At 50.2% G+C, this 27,540-nt stretch overlaps 1 long non-coding RNA gene across 1 annotated transcript; it reads right to left on the bottom strand.

The window, feature by feature from the left end:
* Positions 1-643: 643 nt before the first annotated feature.
* LOC119112423 (uncharacterized) lies at positions 644-18,130 on the bottom strand. The gene is made up of 3 exons (XR_005095715.1): positions 17,983-18,130; positions 3,980-4,083; positions 644-678 (listed from the first exon to the last, which is right to left on the bottom strand). It is a non-coding gene; the product is annotated as an uncharacterized LOC119112423 (long non-coding RNA).
* Positions 18,131-27,540: the final 9,410 nt, after the last annotated feature.

Here is a 27,540-nt window from a genome sequence, read left to right as displayed (position 1 = left end):
CTGTGACGTGCATACTCACCACAATATCAAAAAGTCGATGTTGTAAGTGATTCTAAGTTGGTACAGTCATGTGCAATGTAAGGCATGGCAAGTATGAAAAGGGAATTAAGATGACTTCTTTTCGATGATTATATGCGTAAAAATGCAAAAATGTGACTTAATTAACGAATATCGCGCATATAATTGCTGTATAGAGGTAATGTTAACTTCCTTTTGATATCGTAAGTGTATGACAACCCACGCTTCATAGAAAGTTAGTCCTATTCATTGCAAGTCTGTGATTTCTAAGATGCAATTAACCCACTTCGATTCCTTCCCATTGCAACCAGAGCCTGCTAGTAAGAGCCCGACAGGCTTTGACGACTGCTGGAAGCCTAAATCTGCTGACTCGGTCGGGTCCGAGAGCGGGCGTTGCCATTGGTCGGTGGCCGACGTCTGACGTCATCCCGAGCCGCTCGTCCGCGCCACGGCTCATTTGGAGCCGTATCCCGGCCCGTGATAAAACGGCCCGTCAGCGGCGGCTCGGCGGGGGGTGGGCCGCGCCAAACTCGCCTCCTTCCTCCACTGGATGACGTAGGGCACGTGCGCGCCGGCGGGGAAAGACGAGCGGACAGTCGAGCACCACGTCCCGCCGACCAGGGCGGGCGGTCACGTGACGACCGCGCGGCGTCTCCAGACCTGCCGACACGGCCGGCGCGGACGTCAGCGGGAGCGCGGCTTCAGCTGCCAGTCACGGACGCCGAGAACATAGCATTATGAACAGGACAACCGAGAACAGCTATGCAGACACTGTGCGGGCGGCATCACGTCCGTTGGCACCGTTTTATTCGCATCATTGGAAAATGAGCACCATTCTGGGGCGACCTCTTTCGGCGCTATAGCGCTTCCTCACCAAGTCATTTTCCAACTTTGCTCGACCTCGCTGGAGCAGTTGCTGGCATGAGTAATGGGGAGGGGGACGGAAGACATAACAGAGCGGCCTCCATTGGACAACTGGCGGCAGACTTCCGTGCCAGAACACCAACGACAAAGCCGCTGGAGAAAAAGCTAAATTGGGAAAGTTTTATCAGTGACGATTATTTTGATTTCGCGGAAATACGCCATCATGGCCACTTTTATGGTCGCTGGAATGAAGCACGAAGCAAAAGTGAGGATGAGCAGCGGACAAACGATAGTGACGCAGCTAAGTTACATGCGTGATGTAAACGGCAATGTCCCTTGCAAACAGGAACGTAGCCAAATGGCGGGGAGTGGGTAGGGACGGAAGTCTTGCGAGTCCCGATCGAGAAGATTTTACACCAGATATTTGATAATGCGCATAAACTCGGTCCAAGATTTGCGGAGGTAGAGATTTTTGCTTTGCTTCTGAGAGGGCAAATTCTGGGGAGAAAAAATTCTGGAAAATAATATATGTGTATATGCATATATGCATATATATATTTATTTATATATATATATATTATATATATATATATATATATAAATATGTATATATATATTATATATGTGTGTGTGCGTGTGTGCGTGTGTGTGTGTGTGTGTGTGTGTGTGTGTGTGTGTGTGTGTGTGTGTGTGTGTGTGTTGTGTGTGTGTGTGTGTGTGTGTGTGTGTGTGTGTGTGTGTGCGTATATATGCCCACATAAGCATACATATGGCATATATATACATATCATTAGATAGGCACTAGACTAAATAAGAATGCTGGAGAGCGAAAAGTTCCTTTTGTTATAAGGAGGCGGCAATTTGTTTTGAACTTGAATCCCTTAAACCTAGAATTCGTTGAGGCAGGGAATCCGAAGTGCGGGTGGTGTACTACCGATGTGTGAATTGTATGCACATATATGAGCGATATATTAAAGAGAGAAGAGAGAGAGAAAGAGAGAGAGAAAGAGAAGAGAGAGAGAGAGAGGGAGAGAGAGAGAGAGAGAGAGATGAGAGAGAGAGAGAGAGGAGAGAGAGGGAGAGGGAGGAGAAGGAGAGAGAGAGAGAAGACGAGAGAGAGAGAGAGAGAGAGAGAGAGAGAGAGAGGAAGAGAGGAGAGGAGAGAGAGAGAGGGAGAGAGAGAGAGAAGAGAGAGAGACGAATGTGAGCATGAAGCGAGGTTTGTATAGAGAAAAATAACAAAATCGGGAGGCGGCACTTGTTTTAAACGTGAGCAGCTGAAACGTACAACATTCCTGTAGATCATGTTCAAAGGGGCTGTGACTCCAAACGTTGGGTTATATCAGTGGGAACTATAAGTTGAAGTGCCTATGTTGAGTTAACAGCTTCAATATACCAGATGGCACTGGCTTAATAGCATCGCGTAATGCTAACAATGATGAGATTGATGGTAATTTCTTCGACCTGTTGTCATCCTTAAGATTTGCACGCTGAAAAGTCTTCGGTAGCTTTTTGTCCTGTAAAGGTCAAGCAGCAGTACCCTGGGTTGCCCCACACTGAACACACCGCACAACACACCGCACAACACACCGCACAAAAACTTGTCGATGCCATTCCTCGACACCCCCTGGTTACCCCACGCTGGAACACGCCGCACAAAACTTGTCGAACCATTCCTCGACACCCTTTTGTGGTGCAACTTGGTGGTAGCTTTACCATATAACTCTATTTTAAGTTCATGGCCGTTTCTATCACACACATTATAATTCAGCACACCCCATGAGTACTAAGAAAGCGACTGCTTCATCACAAACCCGGAAGGCGGTGCGGCCAACTTCTGGGTGAGATCTGCTGCTTGTGCCGCACGTTCTCGATTTAACATGACAACAGGTTTGCGTAGAAGCTGTAAAAGGGCGGACCAACTGCATGTGTTCAAATGAATCTCCCTTTTACAGACGACGAGCCGTAAAAACCAGCAAATGCCGTCTTACGATCGAGTGGTATGCACGGCCCAGCGACGGAGTGCTCGTTACCCCACTGTGTTCATCTGTTGGAAGGTTCGTCATACATGTGTGAATGGACTGAAGGGGTGATGTTCGCAGAAGAATATAGTGTGCAAAATAGCATGCAACCCTTGTCCAGGAATTTTTATGTAAACAACATAAAAACACTCGTATATCTGGTTGTTATTGGCTGTCTATGAGTGACTGGTTCCATGAGCACCTCGGAAACGCACGTTTACAGAAAGCGTACACATCACAGGGAGAGAAGAGCACTTGTCACTCCTGAGGATATATATAGCTGGAAATGGTGAGTGCCGTCAATATGGTAATTAGTTAGCATTAAAAGATATATTGAGGCTTTGCAAAGCTTGAAATATTGAGCACCATCAGAATAATCGAAATCTGGCATTACAACGTCGCTTAACCAGTATCTCCTGATATACTGAATTTCGCTAACTCAGTATAGGAATTTTAAACTTATACTGCCGAAAAACTAGAACCTGAAGGCCTTTCTTTCTTTAATCAAGCTACCTGAGCCGGTCGTATATCTGTCTAAAGGATATGGCAAAATGAGCCATCTTTCGAATGAAAAATAGCAAAGCACGTTGCTCAATGGTATCTCGGATCGCTACCGCACGACCCATCCTGTTTATGAGTACCTCACGAACCAAGACTGAATCCAAACCAGGAAACTGAATCAAGGTGACCTCCGATCCGTGACTTCACATGTCACACTTTCGCGGCTTCATGGTTACATGTCATGAAACTATAAAGTCTTCGTAGGGTAAGACAAAGCATACCTACATTAAGTAGGTCGCCAAATGGTTGGTTCAAGGATTTGCGATAGCCCGTTCCGATGCAGTTTGGCCATGGCTATAGCATACAGGTAAATTGATACATAAGGATAGGATATATAATTTCCAAGTGCAATATCAAACAGGTGTTTTAGATAGTTGCTGCGATCTGCGCGCGGTGGGTAGGGTAAGTCCAGATCGCAGGTTAATTGACAATTAAGCCGGCGTTTCCAATGTAATGGATCTCATGCTGCAGGTAGGCCTGAGGCGCGATGCGTTAACGGTGCGGTTGACACGTACCGATGGCGGGTGTAATGGCCAGGAGCACGGCGCAGACGGCGATCATGGTGCGACCCGGTCCGCGGGGGAGGCAGACGTCTCCATCAGCCGCACCGGTCCCGCATCTGTGGGGCACATCGACAATAACCAGCCAGACACAAGGCGCATCGTACACACATGCAGCGAGGGTGCGTTACTGGCACCTAACCCGGCGCGTAGGGGACCCGTTGTGCCAATCGTCCGTCCCTATCCTGCACAAGACACCTGTACTCCTCAGAGCACACAGCTGCAGTTGTCTGGCCAGCCACACGTTGCTGACCGGTTCTGTGCTCTACAGAGCACACAGCCGCAGTTGTCTGATCAGTCACGCGTTACTGACCGCTTGAATACCATCGGGAACACTCTAGTGCAAAGCTTCACTTCTTTCTAAGATGTTATCTGTTTCAATGACTATGACGACATCGATAATCAATGCTTGCTCTTTTTGTGGTGGGTACGGCATTTTCCACGATGTAATCGCCTCTATCTTCCGGTGCTGCTTAAAACATAACACTTAAGTCAAAGTTGAGTCCCAACGTGGCTGAGGTACAAATGCAGCATACTTTCCCTTCCGACCATGGCTGCATTCGACGTTGCATTTCTACTTACATTCACTTTATTCGTTCTGTTGCTCGCCTAGCTCATCTCCAACGGAGTTCTTTCTTTTTCCCACCTCTCCCGCCTCTTCTTGATCCTTTGGTATGTAGGTATTTGCCGCATTTATGAGTAGGTACAGTGCAGCAGGTGCATCCTCGTCTTTGTTTTTTCATCTGGCGTTATTGACATTGTTCCCTCTCCTTTGTTTTAGTTTTTGTTTACTTTTTCTCTTGCAGTTCATGCTCGGTGTTTATTTTTTCGTTGTACCTGCCGCTTAGTATATATGCAACATCATGCCTGCTCTTGCGCACCCCCATGCGTTTTGTTGCCCGCATCAACTGTGACGTCTTTACATAGGGTGCGGTTCTCTGGGATAATTCTGTCTGATTTATGTAACTGTCATGACGATTGTATCCTTCGTGAGCTCGTTGTTCATACAATTCGGTATCGATTGCAACTGTTTTACGTCAACATTTCCCTCAGCAGTCGCGTTTCTTTATTTTTCACCTCGACGTTTTTAACACTACCACCATCCCCGCATTTTAGACTGCTGAGGAGGCTACCATGTCACTCTGGTTGTCTCCTTGATTTTTCAGTGTTTGCATTTGGCTGCAAATACTGCCGCCTACGTGATCACCATATATGAAGAGCAGGACCCCGAGTATGGGCACCAGCAGAGCCGCAGCAACGGCAATATATTTCTCAAATATGTTGTCGGACTGGTATCGCAACTGCTGCTGGTTGTCATTATCATTAAAAGATATGATACATCATGCCGATGGGCTTTCTTACGTCGCAACTGATCGCACCTTGTGGGTCTATCAGTTTGACCGGAGCAAGGCGTCATAATACACGGCAGCAGTCATCAGTGGTAACCCATCAATATCTGTAGTGACACGAGCATCCTAGCAACGAACGCAGTAGTCAGTACACTAGGGAGCAGTCAGTCAGTCGACATCACATGCGTTTTGCAAAAAACTGCATTAGCTATGGTGTGAACGGATCTGCAATTAAGCCTCAGGGATTTCTAGAATGTAAGTCGAAAGCTCAAATGCTTATTTGACACCTCATAATGACTGATATCTTCGTTTTGTCCAGCATCTCCTGACAGGACCAATGGCAAGGATTTTCCGTTGGGACAGGCTTTTACAGGGCTTTCCTGGATAAAATGAAGCCTCCTGAAAAGGGGGGGGGGGCTTCCTGGGCAGCGTCGTACTCAAGGGAAAGAGACGATGAGGGCATGAGCCCTCTTATTGAATTACTGCATGCATCATTGCTAATAAAACCGAAGTTGACAACTCAAAGATCCGGTATGGTGAATAAGATGTGGTACTGCTGTCGGCTGGCTGACCATCTGATTATCCAGCAGAGGGTTTCGCTTTCTAAAGCAGGGCCACCTGTGCCAAACAGGGTCTGATGATGCGAAGCGGAGCCTCCTAATCCAGAACAAGACGCTTCCGATTCAGAAAAGGGGCCAAATCTAGCTAGGAAGCCTCGTTTTCCCAAAACAGGTCATCCTGATCGGGAACCGCGGCCATCTGACGCATGAAATGCATTTCAAAAATGGGGCCTCCTGTCCGTTTCAAAAATGGGGTCTCCTGAACATAGAAGGTGACTCCTGACCCAGAACAGGGGGCTCCTAGTTTCGAACAGGGACCCCTCGAGCGGGCAAAGTAACCTTAACATAACATTGGTCCTGCTTATATATTGCTGATTTACGGGCAGCTACAGTATCTTTAAGTTTGGAAAAAGGGACCTCAAAAAAGTTGGAAGGGCCGAGCACCTGCTCTTGCCTCCCCATGCCTACCGGTAGGGGGGGGGCAACTTCTCGTTCTGCCCCCCCCCCAGCCTCTTCTCCGCTTGGTTTAATGAAGGTGGGCTATTTCAGAGCAAAAGTAATTATGCAAACACATTTCTGTTAACCTGGAGCTACATCACATGGGAATTCTGGCATTTGGTTCAGTTCCATTACGTCGACCAGCTAGTGCCTTTCCGCACAACTCAAAGGGGTGTGGGTGACCGCCTCGACGGGTACGTAACGGGCGAGTTCGTCTCGCGGGCTGAGCAGTCGGCGGGCATTCCCTCACGCCGTCACCAATGGGCTACGGCGGCCGTCGCATGCGCCGCGACTGGCCGTGGTAACAGAGCAGCGAAGCGCTGACCCAGACCAAAGGCACGGCGGCCTGCTCGGCAGACGGGGCTAGGCTGAACGACCAGACGGTGCAGACGGGGCCAGGTGCTGAACGACCAGATGGTGCAGACGGGGCCAGGTGCTGAACGACCAGACGGTGCAGACGGGGCCAGGTGCTGAACGACCAGACGGTGCAGACGGTGCCAGGTGCAGGTGCTGAACGACCATCTGGTATCACGCTAGTGAAGTCTTTGGTTCTGCGCACGCCGGGGCACCTATCAGACCAGACCAGACCAGGCGGGCGTGGGCTGCATGTGATGTGTTTAGAAACACATTTGCTCCCGGTTGTAAAGGCGACAAGGGTAGTCAACCTTTATGGCAGTACTCTGGTAACACATAAGAAGACTTTGACTCAAGAGCATAACAATGACCCCTTTTGATACTTATACACATTTTCGAACAGCCCTGTACGCATAACAATGTATTCTCCGTTTCAGAATCGTGAAGGTGGTTATCTCTTCGCATTTTTTTAATTACCCGTTACTTTGCTCGTGACTTAAACCCACCATCAGAATGGGTGCCAGCCAGAACCCATTCTCAGAGAGGCGTAAAACGTTTAAAGCCTTCCCTTGAAAATGATCACTAAAACATAATACACTGATGGCCTCCGAAGCTGCATGCATTTTGTCCATAGTTGATTGAGCGTAATACCTAAATAAATAATAGAAATATTTATGTGTTAAATAACTAACGTAAACCTCAAGATGAAAGAGAGTGGGTGGTTGTCCGGCAAGGCTGCATGCACCTAGGGGTACAGCTGCCGGGATTGAGCCCGCACAGATCCCATAAGGGGTAATTGCTCAGCGCAGACGGGGCCACTATCAGGGAGCACTTAAGCCCACTCAAGGCTGGCGCATCTGGCTTGTCTTGCACAAACAGGACGCTTCGCGAGAATGTAGGACAAATCGAGAATCAGGAAAGGAAAGCTGATAAAAAGCCTACTACCTCCGTACTACCCACCTACTCGCAAGCCTACAACCCACGTACTCGCAGGCTTGAGCTTTGAGTCCGTACTACCCACCTACTCGCAAGCTTGAGCTTTGAGTCCGTACTACCCACCTACTCGCAATCTTGAGCTTTGAGTCCGGCCGCAACGCTAGGAACTAAAAAACGTCGTAATGAAAACACCACCACCGTGTTTCCGTGTTACGTGTTTCCAATAGCCCTAAGGGCAAATCTTGACGGATTCATAAAACAGAAAAGGGGTGAAAAGGCTGGCAAAAGGAAAGGCACAAAACCAATCTGAACAAGATGCCGAAGCATGTATGCCCATAATCGGGTTAATCGACGACAATGATCTTACTATCAGGCCACCGTTAACTTACATGGTCGTAGCAAAGGTCGCATGCGACTAAAAACACCTGGCCACCCTTCCATCCATCCCACCCACCCGCTGCACAGGACACGCTCCCACTCAGAAGAAAGTCAAATTTGTCTAATTATGTTGCGAATCCTAGTTTTGAACTGACGCTTGAAGCGCTGGATGGATCTTGAGTTATGACTTTCTCGGTCTACTGCTGCACCGCGCGATGCATATATCGTCTTTCTGCATGGTTGTTTTTCGCACAAGGTATGCTCGGATGGTATGGCTGCGGCGTTTCCTAGGCCACGCTCTACGATTGCACATCAGCGCAGAGCGTGTCACAACTGGCTTTTCAATGATCGGAGTGCTGTGCAGCACGTACAGGTCAAAGTAGGAAATACACTCATGTGCGGACAGCCAGCCTGAATGATTAATAGCATCCGATATGTGGTACCTTGTACCTTGTACCCGTACTACTTTGGCACGTGCTCACTGCATCTGTGCGTCCATGGGTGTAGGAACAGGGGGGGGGGGGCAAGGAGGCCTGGCTTCCCCACTTTTCAAGGTGGGTGGGGGGCAGCAATGTTAACTACCCCCCCCCCCCCCCCCTCCACGTACACACACTTTCATATTAAGATTGTGTTGAGCTACTTGTGCACAACATTAAACATGCATGCCGATTTGCCTAGTTCACCAGCCCATTTTGCTGAAGATGTGTCATCTGTTTCGTTTGCCTATCGACCATCGCCTAGCATCACAGCCGCAGGACCGACGCCCGCTCGGCCTGTGGAGACTGCATCACCGTCTGTTTTCCTGGACAGATAAATAGCTACGGAAACACGGAAAGTAGAGATTCTACCTTAACTCTTGCAGTTCCACCACCAGATTCCAGCATCACTTCGTGGCGCTTTAAGGACCAATCCGTTCGTATCATCAGTCTAAAAATCGCAGGACGTTAAAGATGTGCCCAGACTGCCTTCTAAATGTAAGATTTGATGTCCTGAAGCGTTCAAAAGTACTCCTTTCAAAAGCGTTATCATTTTCGTACACCCGTTGGCCACGGCTCAGTATTAGCTGCTGGGCCGACGCTGCGTGGCCTACGTAGATTTCAGCGTCTGTCGTCGAGGTACCTAGGCAGTGACACGTGCGTTTTTGTTACTATGATTTGCGAGTGCGCGAGCTCAAAACTACGTCACATACCTTGCATCACTGATCAATTTAAGTGTTGATAGGCAATTACTTCAGAAGTGTCATCATTTCGTCCACCGGCGGGCCACGGCTAGGAGTTAGACACTGGGTTAATGCTCCGCGGACTATGGAGAGTGCACTGCCTAGCGCTGAGGTTTTTTGCTAAGATTTGCGAGCACGCATGTTAAAAAAGCACGTTACGTAAATTAAACCAATCGATTCTGACTGAATGTTGAACATTTCCAGACAAACATGTCTTGATCATGTTAATACACATTGTTGACCACTCGATCTACAATTAAACCTTTCATCTCCAAATTTCGATCAAAAAACATATCGATTTACAATCTACCTTCGTGATATCTTAAACGTCTGTACAAACAAGATACAACTTCAAACAAAGCTTTCTGAACTTTTGGATTTAGAAAAGAGTTCACTAACCGTTGTAACTTAAGGGTGCCGCCAAGGGTGCCAGTGATTATTCCCCGTGGTCGTTCAATGCCTGATTTCTGTAGTTTATTGACTTCAGAAAGCAAACAAAATTGATATCACGGTGGCTTCTGGTTTCTGCCCCTGGTTACAAGGTAAAAACGACAATACAACGAAGAAAACCGTGCTCCTTGTAAATAAGTAAGCTATATCCGGGGATTTTTGGGGGGGTCACCATAAAAGGGGCTTTTGTCAACCCTGTGTTTTCCCTTGACAAGGTTCTGGCTATGTCCCTACCTACACACAAAAGCAGATCAAGTCGGCTCTGTTGAACGATGGGCAACTGAACGTTCGTTGGGCAACGTCCTACCTATGGCAGGCAGCTTCCCGTGGGTTTTTTTTCTGCGGTGGTGTGGTGTAAGGGAAGGTAATTCGGGAAGGCAAGCCATAATACTGTTGCAGTTGTCCAACATATGTTTTACACATCCATTTTGCTGTAACGCTGATCCAGAAATATGCTACAATAGAAGTCATACGGTCAGTTCGCAGTCAGTCATGCGGAAGTCAGCTGGTTCAGGGTAGTGGCTGCCGGCGGTGGACTGGAGCGGGGCCCAGATAATGAATATATCGCAGAAGGGCCTTCATTCTGTAGCTTAGTTTTTTTTAACGAATCTTGTGTTTTATGGCTTTTGCTATATTTCGTCTTCGCAGTTTCGAGCTTCTGAATTATTTCCGCCTGAAATGCTGCGACAAGTCTTATCTCGTGAAAGGCAGTCAGCGAAATAAAGGCGTATGAAAAAATATGTCGCACTGTGATCCATCGATTCACTTTCAAGATCCCCACCAGCTTATGTCCGGGCTGTATTTTGGCATCCTGGAAATTTGGCATTTGGCATCTTGGAACCCTGTGGAGGCAGATATCTCCCCAATGATCGAAAACGCCTACCCGCTCGCGGAATTTCGCCTCCCTAGGAAAGACAATGCTGAAATGGACGAATAATCCTGGGAAGCTGGATAGCCTTATTTGCCGAATGGCATAGCTGAGTCGAAAAGGCATGGTTGTGCACCAGTGAGAAACAGCTATAGATGCATATCTAGCTTAGCAGTCATACATTTTAATAAAGAGCGATAACAACCTCAATCTCTGCCCTCCCCTCCTCCACCTCCCACCGATCATTGGGCTTACTGGCCAGAAAAAATGCCTGAAGTACGCCCTGAGCTTGGCCCCCTCACTTTTTAAAACGTTCCTAGGCATATTTGTGCGTCAGATAACACTAAACCCTTAGAAGCCATTGAATATCCTAAAGCAATGTTGTGAAGTCACCTCAGCCAATGTTTAAGTTAAGGGTAATCGCTATGCTTTCGAATGTGTGAGCGAACGAACAATAACAAGTTGAGTATGTCTTATACTTTAAAAATGCCCGTTTGGCCCATTCCAGCCACACCGTCAAGCATCTGACCGTGTTGAGGCGCGGGACCGCCGGCGCGGCCAGGCTTGTGACCCGGCGGTCCCCGGGGCGGCGGCGGCGGCGGCGGCGGGGGCGGGGGGAGGGGGGCTCAGGAGCGGTGCGGTGGATTGGACCGGGGGCGCCCCCCGCCGGCCGCGTGCCCGGGCATCCTTGCCGCCGCGCCGCCAGCGCCGTATTGATCGGGTCGGCCGGCCGTCGGCCGCCCACCCGGGCTCGACCCGCGGCCCGGACGAGCCGGGCCGACGCTGACGCCGACGGCCGCCGCGCCGCTGCGCCGGGAGCTCAGCTGACCGAGGCACACCGGCCAGCGGCGGCGGCGGCGGCGGCGGCAGCACGCCGACCCTCGCCCCCTGACTAGCGGAGGCCGGGGAACGCCACTGACAGGAGCCCAGTCTCCCGACGTGCGTTGGTGTTGGAGGGTTACCACTAAAAGGAGCCCCTGCCTCCTGACCGTGCGATGGTGGAGGGTCGGTCGGGGGGATCACCACTGACAGGATCGAAGCCTCCTAACGTACGGTGGTAAGGGGGGGGGGGGGCCACTGACAGGAGCCCTGCCTCCTAACGTACGGTGGTAAGGGGCGCCACTGACAGGATTCTGTCCTCCTGACATGCGGTGAGGAGGGTGGGGTGTTCACCACTGACAGGAGCCCAGCCTCTTCACGTGCGTTGGTGGGGGGGGGGGGGGGGTGTCACCACTGGGCAAGATATCTGCCTCCTGACGCGCAGTGGTGAGGGGCACCACTGGCAGGATTTTATCCTCCAGACGTGCGCTGGTGGGGGCCCACCCACAGGAACCTTGTCTCTCTCTACATGCAGCGGTAGGGGGATTACCATGTGCAGGAGCCCTGCCTCCTGACTTACAAGTGGGTCAACGATCCCCGCCGGTGTACAGCTCTTCCTGATGACCAAACAACCATGGGCCCTACCTGACGGCTTTTTTATATGGTGTTACTTCTTTTAAGCTGCATTTCGTCCCCGTTCGATTGACTCAGCGCCTGCATCTCTCCGTCCTTGCGTTGCCTCGCGCCCATTCAGCAAGGTCCCGCCCCTTCCATTTCACCGTCACGAATCTTGCCCGCCATGCAAGCCACTTGCCCGCATCTGGCTAGCGACTGCCCCCGATGCATCAGCTCGGCGCCGCCCTCCTCGGAGACGCGGTTTGGCAGGACGTACCTCCCCGCATCCTGATGTACCCATTGGCTGCCATCCACTCGCCATCACATTCATCTCACCGTATCCACACCATCGCCCGCAATCCATCGACGCTGTCGTCCTGGCGGTGGGGGTTGGCCCCGCTCCACGAGCTCTTGGCTGCCCCGTCACAGCACTGACTCATCACCCTCTTCCCTCCAGCGTTGCCGCTGGAGACCTCCAGGAGTTGTCACGTGATCTCTGCTCTGCGCGGCGACCTTGGTCGCTCTACAGTGGCGCATGCCACGCTTAGTATACATGTAAATTTCTGTGGTCAACCGAGCACTGCGAGACATGCTAATCAGGAATGGTTGACAGGCTGAACAATATCCTTAATGGATTGATGTAGCCTTTGCCGTCGCACTGTGTCATGAGCTTGACGTACGCTTCTGACGAAAATGAACACACTTTAGGCTGCTAGTCGCTCCATATATTTTTTAACTCGAAAAGAATATCCATTAACAGTAAGGACTAAGATTTTGCGTTGAGGGACAATGACATACGTTGTGATAATTCGATCGGACGCTGCCTAAGGATATCGGAATGGAACCCGTCGTCTTTAGAAACGCAAATGGAACATAGGCATGCTAAGTGGAGCACATATGAAAAGCCCCGTAATAGTCCTCTTTTCATGAAGTCATCACGCGGGGTTTCAGCGTTGTTTGGTGTTTAAGCGCAAACCTTAAATGATGTAGACGGATTATTTGCTGCGTGCCTATGTCTGACAGTTGTTATCGACGAGTTGGATGAATTTGGGCATAGTTCACGCTTTTGGTAGCTCCACAAAGTATAGGTAAAACTACATGTTTAGCTTGGTATGTCATGGACAATAAATTGGGCTGTGCACGCATACAGTCTCCATTGCCGTGATGCCTCGGCTTAGGCCACAGCGTGTCACATTTCGGCCGGTTCTCGAAACGATGATATTGGCTTGCCTCCTGGTCCACTGCTAGCCGCAGTTGAGGATCACATTGGATGGAAGTCGTTTAATGATTTGCAGACGACGCGTTTGCCTTCAACGCACAGGTGGTCCCATGCTTATAACTGTTCTGATTCTTGAAGTTTGACACGGATCCTATGAATCGCCCGAAAACGGGCTGACCCATGGTCGGCGCCCGGCTGGGGGCGGCGGACTGAATTGATTGACCCACACTTTGGACAGGGCAATAATTCGAATCCACCTCCACTATCTCGTTTCGCTGCGCCACCTAGTCGTCAAGATCTGTACCTGTTTCATGCTTTCCAGCTTTTCATGATCTGAATATTTTTTGTTTCTCAAATTTAAGTCGGTACCTTAAACCTAAGTCTTAAGGGTACCCACAGCAATCAACATCTTAGACATGTATGCGACGCTCAAATATGTCGAGGTAAAACAAATTGAATATGTTTGCTTAACATATACAAACGCCCTGAAAGTGTGTGCGTGGTGTGACAAAGTAGAGCTCTGCCAGCCACCGCCCGACAGGTTCCATTTGGGTCGTTTCACATACGAGCTGTGGCCAGCGTTTGACGCCACGGTGAGGCATTCACCGCAGAGCTTAGCGCGGCATGGCAGTGTTTGCCCCACCATTTTTCTCCGTGAGAGTTCGTGCCGGTCGATTCGGTGCCCCTGCTGGCGCGGCCCGGTCTGGGGACGGAGGGGGGCGGCGCCGCGCCGGTCGGCCGCCACCCGCAGCGGTCCACGGAGGCCGGCTGGACTCTCGCCTAGTGCAGCGTCCGCTGATAGTGACGTGGTACTAGGACCGTCGGAGACATATGCGCCCCTCCCCGTCTCGCTGGCCCCGGAAACACATATATCATGACCACACGGACCCTGGTTTGGGTCAAGGACGAAACCACATGTTCACGATTGTTGACGGCCCAATATGCTTTGATGTTTCTTTTGATGAGCTGGACCAAACAGTTACAGGAGGGCCAGACCCACGACCTCAGTGTTTGTATACACTCCGTTTGGACGGTTGCAGTAAGATGCCATGCTGTTTGATATTCCCTGCTGCGATGGCCCGTGGCTGATCTCGTAACCTTGGTGGTCGCTCCCTTCGGGGGACCCAAGGGACAGCCCCAAGCAGCTTGGGCTGAGTTTGAGCAGCTTGGCAGCTGGAATCCGCAGCCCAAGCGATCCCTCAGTCACAATCTAGCCGGAGGGTCTCGGCCAGACGTGCTTTGTTAACACTAGTGAGCCGAGGTTTTGTTATTACTACCACACCGCATCACTACGAGTGCAACCTGTCTTTCTGATCTTGACGGTACCGTCCCAGCATCGGTTTCTTTCACATGCCTGTTGCCACGTGAGGGGAAGGTGCGGGACATTCAGTCCCCCTCAACTCTGCAGCAGATCGGTCCAACAAGCTCGTCAAGACTGAAACATGGCTCTTGCATAAACAAAGAAACCCACCTAGATACTCTTCGAAGGCTCTTTCACTGTCACCCTGAACAAGTAAGGTCATCCCAGTACTCTTTCTCAAATGCTTTCCATGGTACGCGGGGGCTTACTGATGTTCCCATCGGATACGCCGCGGCGTGGAGTAGAAGAGGACAATCCTGAAAGTCACCAAAAAACGTATTTAACTGAGCATTATGCATAAGGGGGGATGTTCCCTAATAGTCTACGTTCAGCCCTTAAATATCTGGGTGCACTGAAATATGAATGGATCTAAAATTAAACTGCGTCTGTTGACCGGCATAGGTCGCGATGCTTAAAGCCAGGCATGCTCGGGGCCGTTGGAAAGTGACCGTTCCTCCTAGAGTGCATGACATTGGTGTGTCCGAGTGGCACGGTGCCCAACGGAATGCTATGAACAGATGTTACTCGCGCAGGCTTGCCTAACCTGGTTATTTGCATAAGTGGTCTAGTTTCGGTGCGTGAATGCAAGCATTATTTATGAAGCGCTTCGGATGGCCCACACGGGTGGCCTTGTTTCATGGGACTTGCTAAGAAACACCTGCGGTAATGTGCCCTGAACCCAACACCAAGTTTGAAGTGTTCCAGTTTATTCAATACATTTACGACGGCCTTTTTGTCGGAGGGAACAGCGAAAAGGCCTTCGTTATGCGGACGCAATGTAACGAGTTAGGCTATATCCACCTAGCGTCAGGTCGACCCTCGCTGGCCGTAGCCAGCTGACCTGGCCATGTCAGCTGATATAACCGTCTGTAAACTGTGGGCCTCACATGCTGAGCCCTTCTGAATTACGATCCTGACTTTTTCCTCCTAGAGCACCCAAGTACCGTTCGTCAGGAGCTAGGTAGACAAACCAGGTAGCTCACACTGACTTTAAGGTGATGTTACCGACTGATATCGTTTGCCAGAATTGCGTGCTTAAGCGTGCATCAACCACACTCTTAAGTTATGCTTTAATCGAAGATTGTGCTTTGGAAAGGCAGGTGTGTAACACCAACATTTTACAGGATATCGGGCGGCACTTAGCCCATGTCCGTGTGGAGCTTATGCGTGACGTGCAGGAAACGCGACAAAGCGAGCAAGCGCATTCCCCTATTGAAAAAGTGCATATAAGTCGTGCAATGCGAAGCGTAGTTTTCTTTCTGGGCACCATGGCGTTTTGTTCCTGCATAATGATCCTCCTGTGTCTGACTGGGCATACATAACATGTCTCTCCTTCAGGCACCATGTATGTCTGATTAGGCATGCATGGCATGTCTCTTCTTCAGGCACCTACGCTGTAAAGCCTCATAACGGCAGATTTTCTCTGACACGCTGGTCACGTTTCCAAGCAACTGCTCGGGAACGAGTGCCGACATTCACATCTGTTGGACATGGCAGACACAAGTCAAGGCCTAGGAATAATGCCCACTGCCTGATCGAGGAGTCGTCGCTGACATGTTAGCTAGTGTCAGACGCCAACTGGTTACACGAGGGATATTCGGAGATTGCAATGCCCGAAACCACTTCGGATGTTCCTAAGGGTTCGAACTTAGTCATACATGTGCCTCGTCCCTAAGATCTCTTCCCCGACGCCAGATCCTGCTTCCTGGCCCCGGAACCAGGAAGAACCTCGGAACTACTTTTAATAAAGCTGGAGATCCAGCAAAACCAAGATCTAGCTCATAATTGTGCTGAGGAGTTAGCAAGAGCCAGGACCCAGCTTGGCAGAAGAGGAGTCCGGTAAGAGCTAAGATTCAGCTTGGAATGGGTACAGGGATCCAGCGGCAGCCGGGACCCAGCCTGGCAGAAGAGGAGTCCGGTAAGAGCTGGACTCAGGTTGGAATAGGTGCAGGGATCCAGCAGCAGCCGGGGCCCAGCGCGTAATTATACAGAAGGGGCCGGCACGAGCCCTGGTCCAGCCGAAAACAATGGCCAGAGACCCAGCGAGAACGCGGATGCACCCCTAATTAGGCCGTCGACTTAGCAACAAACGAAGTCCAGTATGCAGTCAAGGACTTTAGATGTAGTTCGGAACCAGGAGAACCTGGTTCTAAACCTGGTACCAGTGAGAACTGATATGCTGCCTGACACTTTGGATACGAACTAAGTATGTTGCATTTACATTTATGAAGTGAATGCTATAGAGGGTTTGCTGATACTTTCTGTTATATGATATTTTATATGAAAGCATATCAGACAACATGCCTTCAATGGCAAATTGGCAAAAAAAGTTGACGAATGGTACGCATGCGGGGCTTACAAATGGCAATGTGGAACAGGAACCCGGATCTGGTATTTGATGAGAGAACCATTGAGAGCCAGAGGTCATGGTCCAGTGTTTGTGAGCAGCAAGTCTCAACCAGGAGTCAAACTCTTTTTCTTTTGTGAAGAAGCTAACACGAACCAGGAGTGAGGGCCGGATTTGTGTGGAAGAACCAATATGAACACGGAATCAGCGTTGGTGCTTGTGATGTGGAAAATGAAGGAACCAGCAATCAGGTCTGGCGTTTGTAAAGGAACCAATAGGAGCCGGGAATATATATATATATATATATATATATATATATATATGTGTATATATGTATATATATATACATATATATATATATATATATATATATATATATATAGTATGTATGTATGTATAAATACGCATTGTTTGCAGAAGAAACCGTGAGCCGTGAGGTTCAGAAATAATGGTCCCGTGTTTGCAAAGCGACTGATAGGATCCAGGAACTCAGAAGCTGGTGTTCCTGAAAGCATCAACCGGAACTAGGATTAAGGGTTTGGTTCCATGGAGGGAAAGTGAGCGTCATGTGCCAACACTGAAAACCAGGCACATATCCACTGCAAAATCATGCATTTGACATCCATGAAATGTTGCCTAAACATCGTTGATTTGAAAACTTATCAACATAGGCCATACTCAAAATTCGTATCGGATTGCGGCCGGGGCATGACTGTCCCATGTGCGTACAAATCAGCTTTGAAACAAAGGTGGAAGTGATTCGGTCGGTGCTGTCTCATCAATGACATTTTGACCCTACATTCCCTGTCGCGGTTATTACACGCCACCTCACATGGCGACCGATACAGATGGCTTGCGACGTCAGCGACCGCTGCAGTCACATGTGGCGTTCTGAAGACAGACTGTCTCCTTCTTAAACGTCTTAACGTCACGTCTAAATATTCGCATTATCCAAGCCTCCCAGTTGTCGGAACAAGCTGGCTTACCTATGCACGACGTGGAGTGGCGGCCATGAGAGCGGTCTCCTCAGCCGACGCTGCACGGTCCGGAGCGACTCAGACGGGCGGGGACGAGGCTCCCCGCGGAGGGGACACTGCGAACTCCGGCCGCGATCACAGCCGGCGGCGTAGCGGGCCGGCGTCGCCGCCTCCGCCTGCGCCGGTCACCTGTCACGGCCGGCACCTGACCGGTCGCCGCTGACCGCCCCCTCGCCACCGCCGGTCCTGGCGCACCGTCGCCGCCTGCGTCGCCGCCGCCGGCGTCTGGAGCCAGCACCTGGCCGAATGCTGCTGATCGGACCGGCCGCCACCGGTCCTGGCGCACCGTCTCTGCCGCCGCCGCCGCCGCCGCCGCCGCCGCTCGCCGACGTCTGGAGCCGGCAGCGCGCCGCGGCGTATTGACCGCACGCCGGCCGGCCCCCGCAGCAGCGCGGGCCGGCCGCGTGCCGCCGGTCCTCCACCGACCGACGCTCCTGTCACGTCGGCCACGCGCCGCCGCTCGGGCCGTGGCGACTGTGTGCTCTGGGTTTGAGGCTGGTAGTGCCTGATCAGATGGGCGGGTATGTCTGATGGCGAGGTTGCGGGACATACCAACGGCCGTTTATCACGAAATGGTTCGCAATTCCAAGTGCCCCTCGACTGGCGGCCCATTTCATCATCTTATGCATTTTGCAGTCTTGTACCGCGAGGCTATAAATATGCTGCAAACTTGATACGAGCAAAACGGGGTTTTCGCCCTCGGTTTTCGGGCTGATAAACTTTTGAGCTAAAAATGAAGGGCATCCATTACACACGTATCCACCAGCTTTAGGACGTTATCGAGCAATCATCAATTTATCTACATTAGGAGAGAACGCAAAGCTTCAAGCCGGTGTTCGCTATTACTCGTGACCATGGTCTAATCAAATCACCGGCAGTGATAGCTACCGCGCACAGCCAACAGTCTTCGCGGCGCGCGGTCGGCTGCTTCATCCCAATAACCAGCAGACCAGCTGAGAGCTGTTCGTCTAGGTTGACTCACAACGCTGTGTTCCGTTGCTGGGGCTTGAGCGCTCGGCTCAGCTGGCTCCCACGGGAGATGAAAGAGCTGTACAGGCACCCGCACATTTTGGTCAGATCTGCTCAAGCATAGTTTTGGGAATGGAAAGGTACTGTGGGTGCCTTGGCATCCCTCTTCGCAGCAAGGCCAAATATTTACTCCGTGACAACAAATGGTCGTTTTCAAAATTGGTTTTAGCATCCCCCCCCCCTCTTTCGGAGGCGTTTCTTCGCCGATGAGCTTTAAAATACTACTGCGATAGTGTCTTGGGCTCAGTGACACAATCAGTACCTGAGACTTTATGTAATCCCCGTCTCTCACCCTGGCAGGAAGAGCGGGCACTGCGAAACTGCTGCGGCTCATTATGTGCCAGTTTAGAGAGGTTGTGCATGGTCATCATGACAGTACGAGGCTGCTGATCACCCGAAATCCTTACTTCAAAGAGCCAGAGACGAAGCCATCAACATTCAGCGCCCACCGACATGGATAAAAGCCTATTGGTGATGTGCCTGAAGCTGGCGGTTTGTTCGGCGATTTATTCAGCGACGAGTTCCGATTGTTCCGAAAAGAGGTTTCAAAGTCAATCACGGCACGAGAACAGCGAAAATGGCATTTATTTCGTAATATCATGAGACCTTCAAGGTTGCAAGCTGGGTCAAAATATGGGAGCTCGATATCATCAAAAGGTTTCCGGCCGAATCAAAACCTGCAAACATCAAAAGATTCAAAAGCGCAAAAACTAGCGTCCGTCAAAAACTTCTGACCTCTGAACTTCATCCTTTAAGATCAAATTCAGGCTCAAGAGACGAGGAACTCCAATCACTAGCAAATAACCGGCAACTCCTAACTTGTAAGCATCAAAATATTTACAAGCACAAGAACTTGTGATATAGAATTCCCCGTCCTTTGAGCTCACTTTGATCTTGAAAGGTAACCTTAAAAGGTCAGGACTTTTTGACGGATGCTTGTTCTTTCTTTGTTGCATATTCTGGTGCTGGCAAGTTTGAAATAGGACGGCAATTTTTTGGTGAGCTCCCCGTCTATTGAGCCTGAATCTCACGTTGAAGGATGACCTTCAGAGGCCAAGACTTTTTGACGGGCGCTAGTTATTGCGCTTGTGAATATTTTGATGCTTGCAAGATCCCGTCCTTTTACCCAGCTTTTGATCCCGTAGGGTCGCTCGACATTGCAGAATGAATGTCATTTTCGATGTTCTCGTGCCATGACTGACCTTGATACTTTTTCAGAGAAAATGGAAGGCTTCCCTGAGTAAACCGCTGAATAAATCGCTAACCTCACGAACACGAAGTTGTGGGCAGGTTGGGCACGCTGGAATGTTCCGCCTCTAGAGTGATGGACAGAATAGTCCGCCTGCCGCTGCTCCTTCCAGCCGCTGGCTTAACGGAGCACAGTCGCAAACACGCAACGTGTGCAGTCTTTTAAGTGCAGTTTGCCTATTTATAATAGCACTTGCTTTGCCTTATTCCTCGTTGGTAGTTAAAATGTTGAAAAATTATGTTACAATAAGATTATGGGAATTCCACTCATCGATCTGCTCGGCGACGTGATGTACTAGAGACTTTTCTATCAAGGGCCGAGGCTGAAACGTCGGCACACATAGCAGTGAGTGTTTTAACAACACATAAGACACTGTGTTCTTTTGTTCTGTTTTGTTCTTAGCCATGCTCGCGTTTAACCTAATGCAGAACGTCGTACCCCACCTGGCCCGTGAAGTTGGATAATTATTTAGCGATCTATTCAGCGATTTGTTAGGTATGAGAGCACCAAATCGCTGGTGTTTAAATACCGCAAAAGTCGTATGTGTTTAAACATCACGTGAACTGCAATGGCGAAGTCCAGTTCAAATGAAGGACAAACCGGCATTAGTCTGAAGTTACCGGGTGTCAGGTCCTTAAGCATGGTGATCTTTGCCAATGAATAAATTACCTCCCATCGAAAAATTAGGCCCTTATGGTCAGCTTCCGAGAAAAATTCCACGGTTATCGGATGTACAGGTTATGTGAACCTGGCAACCAGTGACGTATTCGCGGGGACTAGATTTCCTACGGGATGCGGTGTTTTATCGGCTAGATTGCTAGGCCGGTGCAGCTTTGCTCAATAATACGGCCTCCTATGAAAAATTAATGTAATACAATCCAAAAACTTAGTGTGTGCTATAAGATCTTGACAGGTTTTGTTTTTTAAATGTATAACAAAGGTAAACCGGAGCAATTTAGTACATACTTGTATACCAAATATTTCAGTAGTATTAAAATTGATTTCATGCATCCCAGCATGGGTTCTCCGTAAGCGGTCTTGTATCACCCAGCTGTTAAAGGTCATGGAGGATTGGAGGACCGTGGTAGAGGCTGGAGAGCCGGTGGACGTTGCGTACCTGAACTTCAGCAAAGCCTTTGATTTCGTGCCTCATAATCGTATGCTCTCCAAGCTTCATGCTTACGGTGTGAGAGGTAATTTGCTACGCTGAATCAGGTATTTTCTTACCCACCAGATGCAGAGAGTGCGGGTCCAGGGCTCGAAGTTGGACTGGACCGACGTCGTCAGCGGCATGCCGTAGGGATCAGTGCCTGAACCAACGCTGTGCACAATTTTCGTGAAAGGTCTGCCAGAACAAGTGCAAAGCGTGGTCAAGATGCTTGCAGATCACACAAAGGTCTACTGCCGTGTCCCGAGGCCCCTGACTAACTCACCTCTGCCGGCTGACCTCGACGCCCTGGCCAAGTGGTCAAAGGAATGGCTGCTTCCCTTTAGTGCAGCGAAGTGCAAAATAATGCACATCGGGAACTGCAACCCGAGGCTGAGCTACTTCTTGAACGGCGCTGAAATCGCGGCCGAGTCCACCGAGAAGGACCTTGGGATCTTCGTGGATTACCGGCTCAAGTTCCACGTGCAGACGGCGGAAGCGATCTCCAAGGCCAACAAGATGCTGGCAGTCGTGAGGCGGTCTCTTGCCAATATCGATACTCCCACGTTGCCATTGCTCTTAAGATCTTAGTACGTCCGTACTTAGAGTATGCCAACGTCATCTGGGGCTCTTTCTGCAAACTGGACCAGAAGCGGCTGGAACGGGTTCAGCGACGAGCTACCCGGCTTGTCAATGAAGTGAGGCGCCAGCCATACCCTGAGAGGCTCAGACTCCTTCAGCTGCCCTCGCTGTACTATCGTCGTCGTTGGGGAGACATGGTAACAGTGTACCAGCTGTTCACGGAAGTATGTCGCTGTCGGAAGAGGAGTTCCTGACAAGGCACAACTCGGAGGTGGCGAGAGGACACCAATGGAAGGTCAGAAAATTTCGAGCTAGGACTCTCGTCCGTCGTAACTCCTTCAGCACGCGGGTTGTCAACGATTGGAACGCTCTTCCACACCTGGTCGTGTCGTCGACCTCAGTTGAACAGTTCAAGTTTAGGCTTGATATGCACTGGGCGGATATCATGTACGACGTCTCACACTCAATCTTCCCATAATTGGAGACTGTTTGGTTACCGGACCGGGAGCCTGACGAGCCCGGACATACAGGCCTAGTGGCCTTTTATAATTCCCGATCACCATAAGGTAAGGTAAGACAAGACGCGCAGTGCGGTATGGTTTCGCGCCGCCGACATAAAGCGGCTGCTCAGAACCTTAAGAGCTAGGGTTCTTCGAAGCACTTAATTACATGTGGGTTCTGAACGCGATTTGCAGTTTTCAACTACTTCATCCCGCAAAGGACCCTGCGGCAAGCCCGATGTGAACAACGCAAAAGGAAACACTTCCAAGTCAGGGCGACGGTTGAGCTCTGAATTGGCGTTCAGACCTGTGAATGGCATACCCTGCTCAGTCGCAAAGACGCCAGAAATATTGACAAGCGCCAATTTAAAGTACGGGTGATAATGCCAAATAAGTAGGGTCAAGTGGTAATGGATGAACAAGACGTTGGCGGAAACTTGGCGCTAGCTAATACTTTTAGCCTCAAAACTACACGTGTCGAGCTGGCAGCACATCTATCAAACCATCGATCGGTATTTCGGGTCGCCACAATTTAGCTGACAATTGATAGGCTGATAAAAACTTGGCCAATGTATCTCAAACTACGAAAAGCCGAGTTGAACATACTAAACTTCGCGAGATATATCCCCAACGCAACGTTTTTAAAAGCTTGGGTGCTGGTTTACGAGCACACATTTTGAGCTCCATCAAAGTGGTCCGCTCTGATTGACCTTGCGCTTCAGCCCAAAATGTTTCAGGCAGTCGTGAATGCCTAGCTCACGTTGTCAAGTTTTGGAATGCATAGGTTTAACATTATTAGCCAAGCAATTTTTTGCCAGATCGTGAGAGTCCTAAATATGAGGTATACCTTGATTTAAAACTGCTGCTGGTTTGACAGCCATCCCAAAACTTGATTGAGGCTGGATCAGGCACGCCAGAACGCCCAAATTCTCGGAGCGAAATCAAGGGTTAAATGCTACCGAAATGTAATTATGGATACTCATGCTGTCATCACAAACTCTGCGCCAAATTTCGACGGTTGCATGACTGATTGCAGGCCTATTTGAGTGCATGTTAGCACATTCGTTTAAAATGCATTGCAAGAAACGGCATTTGATCACCATCTGAAATAATGAATTTCATTTGAGGTGATGCTGCAGTGAGTTCTAGAATTTAGCTACGTGCGGCTCAAAGTGCCCTAAAGAAGCGCCGATACTGATTTTTTAACGTGCAGGATGGGGGGGGGGGAGAGCGGGCTGATCATGTTCCCCCTCCCGACACGCTCCCTGGAGCTGGTGAGCGCGTTTTCTGGGACGCGTGGTTTTGATGCGTAGAAAGCAGGTGACGCCTTTCCGACTACATCGTGCTTTTATCAGCTGGCGTGGCGCAAAGGCTTCGGCGCATCCCGGTGTGCCTTGATGCGGACAGCATGACGCTTTGCTTGTCCACTGGTACGACACTTTTAGTATTATTGCTGCTTCCTCCGCCTCCGGCATTTGTAAATATATCATTATCTGGTATCGTGTTGTATATCTATGTTCTAGTTTTGTTTTGATGTGCTTTGCATCCGGTACATCACAACGTATGCACTGAAATTATTAGTTTGCACGGAGTTGTAATCTTTTTTCCTATGGCCCGCATCCCAGACGTGGGCAGAATCGTCGGTCTTCCGAACGAGTTGTTCTCACCACCAACTGCTCACCTTATGTTCATGGTGAGATTCAGAATGTCGCATGTCGTCGTCACGCGTCCATATTCAGCTAGTTCAGGGGAGTTAAAGCGTTCAATCAAGACAAGACGACTGTCACATTTTCAATTCAAGGTCCAACGTTAGGAGGCTCAACTTGTGAAGATAATGGATACCGTGACCGATATCATGTGGACGTTTAGACTAGAATGGCGGGCAAATGAGTCCAAAATATGTCTTGGTGACCGAACAAAATAAAGGAAAAAAACATTTTTGCCAAGATTTTAAGATATTTCGAACCCAGCAAGCACAGTTTACATTCCAACACACAGAACGCCTCGAGAAGCAGACGTAAGTATCTAGGAAAGCTGGATGAGCATTAGCCCGAGAACAACGCTAGCGCCATCTGTAAACCAGGCGTTGGTACTAGAAGCGCCACCTAGGTTAGCGTTGCAACGCCTGTTCAAATGACTTGCGATTCAAGGCCAAAGCACTAAGCTTTAAAAGCACACCTGGCGTACGAGAGACCACACGTTTTGTCTACCGCTGAAAGCGTTTCAGCCGTCTGTACCCTCTCAATCTACAAAGTTGTCTCTTGAAAAAACCTTTCCTGTGGGCTCACAATGCTTTGCCTTGTCCAGGTGCCCCGCCGTGACGTCCACAGCGGGGTTGCCAGATATACTTTGAGGGCCCTGGAAAATGATCCGCTCGAGAGATGGATTCACTTCACCCAAACGTACCGGTTGATTCGGCCATTAGGCATTATAAGCTCCTTAAGCGTAGGATACTACCACCCGGTCGAAATGTGGACATTTGAAAGTCAATTTTTACAATCATGTATGATCAAATGACGGGGAGTTCCATATCGCCCAAAATTGCAGCTACATTTCAGATTGTACAACATCAGAATATCAATCGGCGTAGAAACTAACGTATGCCAAAACGGTCTTGACATCTCAACGTAAATCGTTAAGATCAACTTCAAGATTAAAGTGGCATTGAAACTCGATATCAACAACAACTTAGGCATCGCTTTCCAATTTTCAAGGGTTGAAATATTCTTCAGAACGTATCTCAATGTATGTGACAAGTATCGCGACAATTCACCTTAAATTTTTCCTTCAGTGACTTCGAAAGTTCAAAAGTTTTGAACGAACGCTCTTGTTTTGGTCTGAAAAAGATACGGATGTTTTTCACCCTGCATTTAAACATGTACATATATGTATGATATATATGCATTTGTGACCTTCACTAATTGACCTTAGTTTGACCTAATGATGCCAAAACCTTTTTCGGGAAATTTCGAGAAAAAAAAATTCGGGAAAAATCTTCGTTCCGGTCAACTGTCATCTGGAATGTTGACCTTGAGAGGTTCGGACTTTTCGATGGTCGGTAGCTGAATGCGCTCAAACAGACCCTGATACTTCAAATCCGAAGTCAGCTGTTATCTTTTGGGTGCAGCTGGGTCTTCGCTGGTCTGACATTGTATTTCACTTCGCAGTTCTGTACGCAACAGAATAGTCATCTGGGTCGGATCGTGCAATGGACTAGTGAATGCCTACATGATCCAATTAACAGTGAATTTAGCAGTGAGCAGTGACTAGCTCCAGCGGAGTGATGGAAAAATCGGTGCATCGACGATTAAACGTGAACTCGGCACACGGAGTATCACCAGCTCACGCCCTCCTGAGCGAGCCAGGTGCACTGGAAGCCCGAACTCTCAAGGCTCAAGATCGATCAGGCCCAGAGGGCAGAGGCCTGTACCCAGCAGCAAACCGAGCGAGAACCCCAGCGCGCCCAGCAGTAAGCTAACCGAGAACCCCGACGCGATAGGCGTCAAGCGGAGAGAGAATCCCAGTGCGACTGGAAGCAAGCAGCAGAGCTGGTGCAGCACGATACAGACGAGCATAAGAGGAACCAGCGCGATCCCCAGTGAGGCTCCCTGGTCAAAGACCGGTTGTGCGAGCATCGGGGCCCGAGCGACGCAGAAAAGCTCAGCCATCTGTAGACTTGCCTGGCAAGACAGGCCCATGACGCGGAAGAGTTTTGCTCTGGGGTGGAGAGCTTTACAACGCCCTCGCTTTACAACGCCTGGAAACTCGCCCTCAGCGAGCTCGTGCGCCAGTTTCGAGGTCTCGGGCAGGTGGTGCGGGCCAGTCTGGCCCGCTGCTGGCCACCCCTCCAGTAAAAAGCAACAACGTCAGCCCCCTGCGTTCCCTGGCACGGCTCCACACAGCACAGCAGAGGTAATGGGCTAGATGAGGCGTAACGTCAACCTGGTTGCAATAGCCAACTTTCGGCAGGTCGGCGCCAAGCTTACCACGCTGTGGCCTGACGCTGGGACAAACAAAGGACCAGCAGTCGCGCCGTGTGGCTGGCACGCCCCCGCTCGGACGCCTGGCTGCGTTTCTACGTCGACGTAGCCCGTGCCGTCGACTTCTCGGGGCCTGATGACGGCCACAAAATCAAGGACCAGTTAAGGTCACTATCATGCAACCGTCGCAAACACGGTGCGTTTACGATATTGGCCAAAGCTGTGCCTAGTCGTGGGGATAGTCAGTATGTGGACGCATGGAGAGCGGCCAGTTCCATGCAGTATTTGACTGTCTATCATTGCGGGGGTCAGTGTCAGTGAGTGCGCCGAGTAGTGCGGCGCCATAGACTGTGCTGAGTCTCTCGACTGACGGATGCGTGGCGCGCCCCGCCTGTTTCAAAGCCCGTGCGAGGAGACCCTGGAATGCCGAGAGTGGCAGCATGCGATGCTTCGCGGAACTCCGCGCGTGGTCCCGACTCCGTGGGCCGGCGTGCACACACAGCAGACGATAGTCCTGAGCGTGCCGGCCTCATATGCACAGCCACCAGCACCAGTCGGGGCCGACACCGTCCATCTAATTTGTGATGATTGGGGTTTTAGGGCGCCCCGACTTATAGGGTCATTTTGCGCCCGTCCATCTGGTGTGTCTCTAGATGTTTGACAGGGACTTGCCGGGCCCCTAGTGAAGGGAGCCCCCACCTTGGCTGGTCGGTGACACGAATAATTCTCGGCCATTTCCTGCGGTCACAGCGCTAAACTACCTCCGCGTGACCGAGGACTCGGAGCTGCACAAACGGGTCGCGCAGAGGCCCACCATCGAGACATTTTGACGAAGTACACGAAATCCCCCATCGGTCAAGCAAGCGAGGCAGCGCTACACACCGGGCCAGTGAATGCTTCGGGATGGTGACGCTGCAGCGCTACACAGCGGGCCAGCGAACGCTTCGGGACTGGTGACGCTGCTGCGAGAGCGAGCCAGCGCGCTTCGGGACTGGTGACGCTGCAGCGCGTTACTGCGGA

The sequence above is a fragment of the Pollicipes pollicipes genome, unplaced genomic scaffold, assembly GCF_011947565.3.
Source record: "Pollicipes pollicipes isolate AB1234 unplaced genomic scaffold, Ppol_2.1 Scaffold_2555;HRSCAF=2994_pilon_pilon_pilon, whole genome shotgun sequence".
NCBI classification, from domain to species: Eukaryota; Metazoa; Arthropoda; class Thecostraca; order Pollicipedomorpha; family Pollicipedidae; genus Pollicipes; species Pollicipes pollicipes.
The sequence above is the reverse complement of the archived record's forward strand: the minus strand, read 5'-3'. Positions and strand labels throughout refer to the sequence as shown.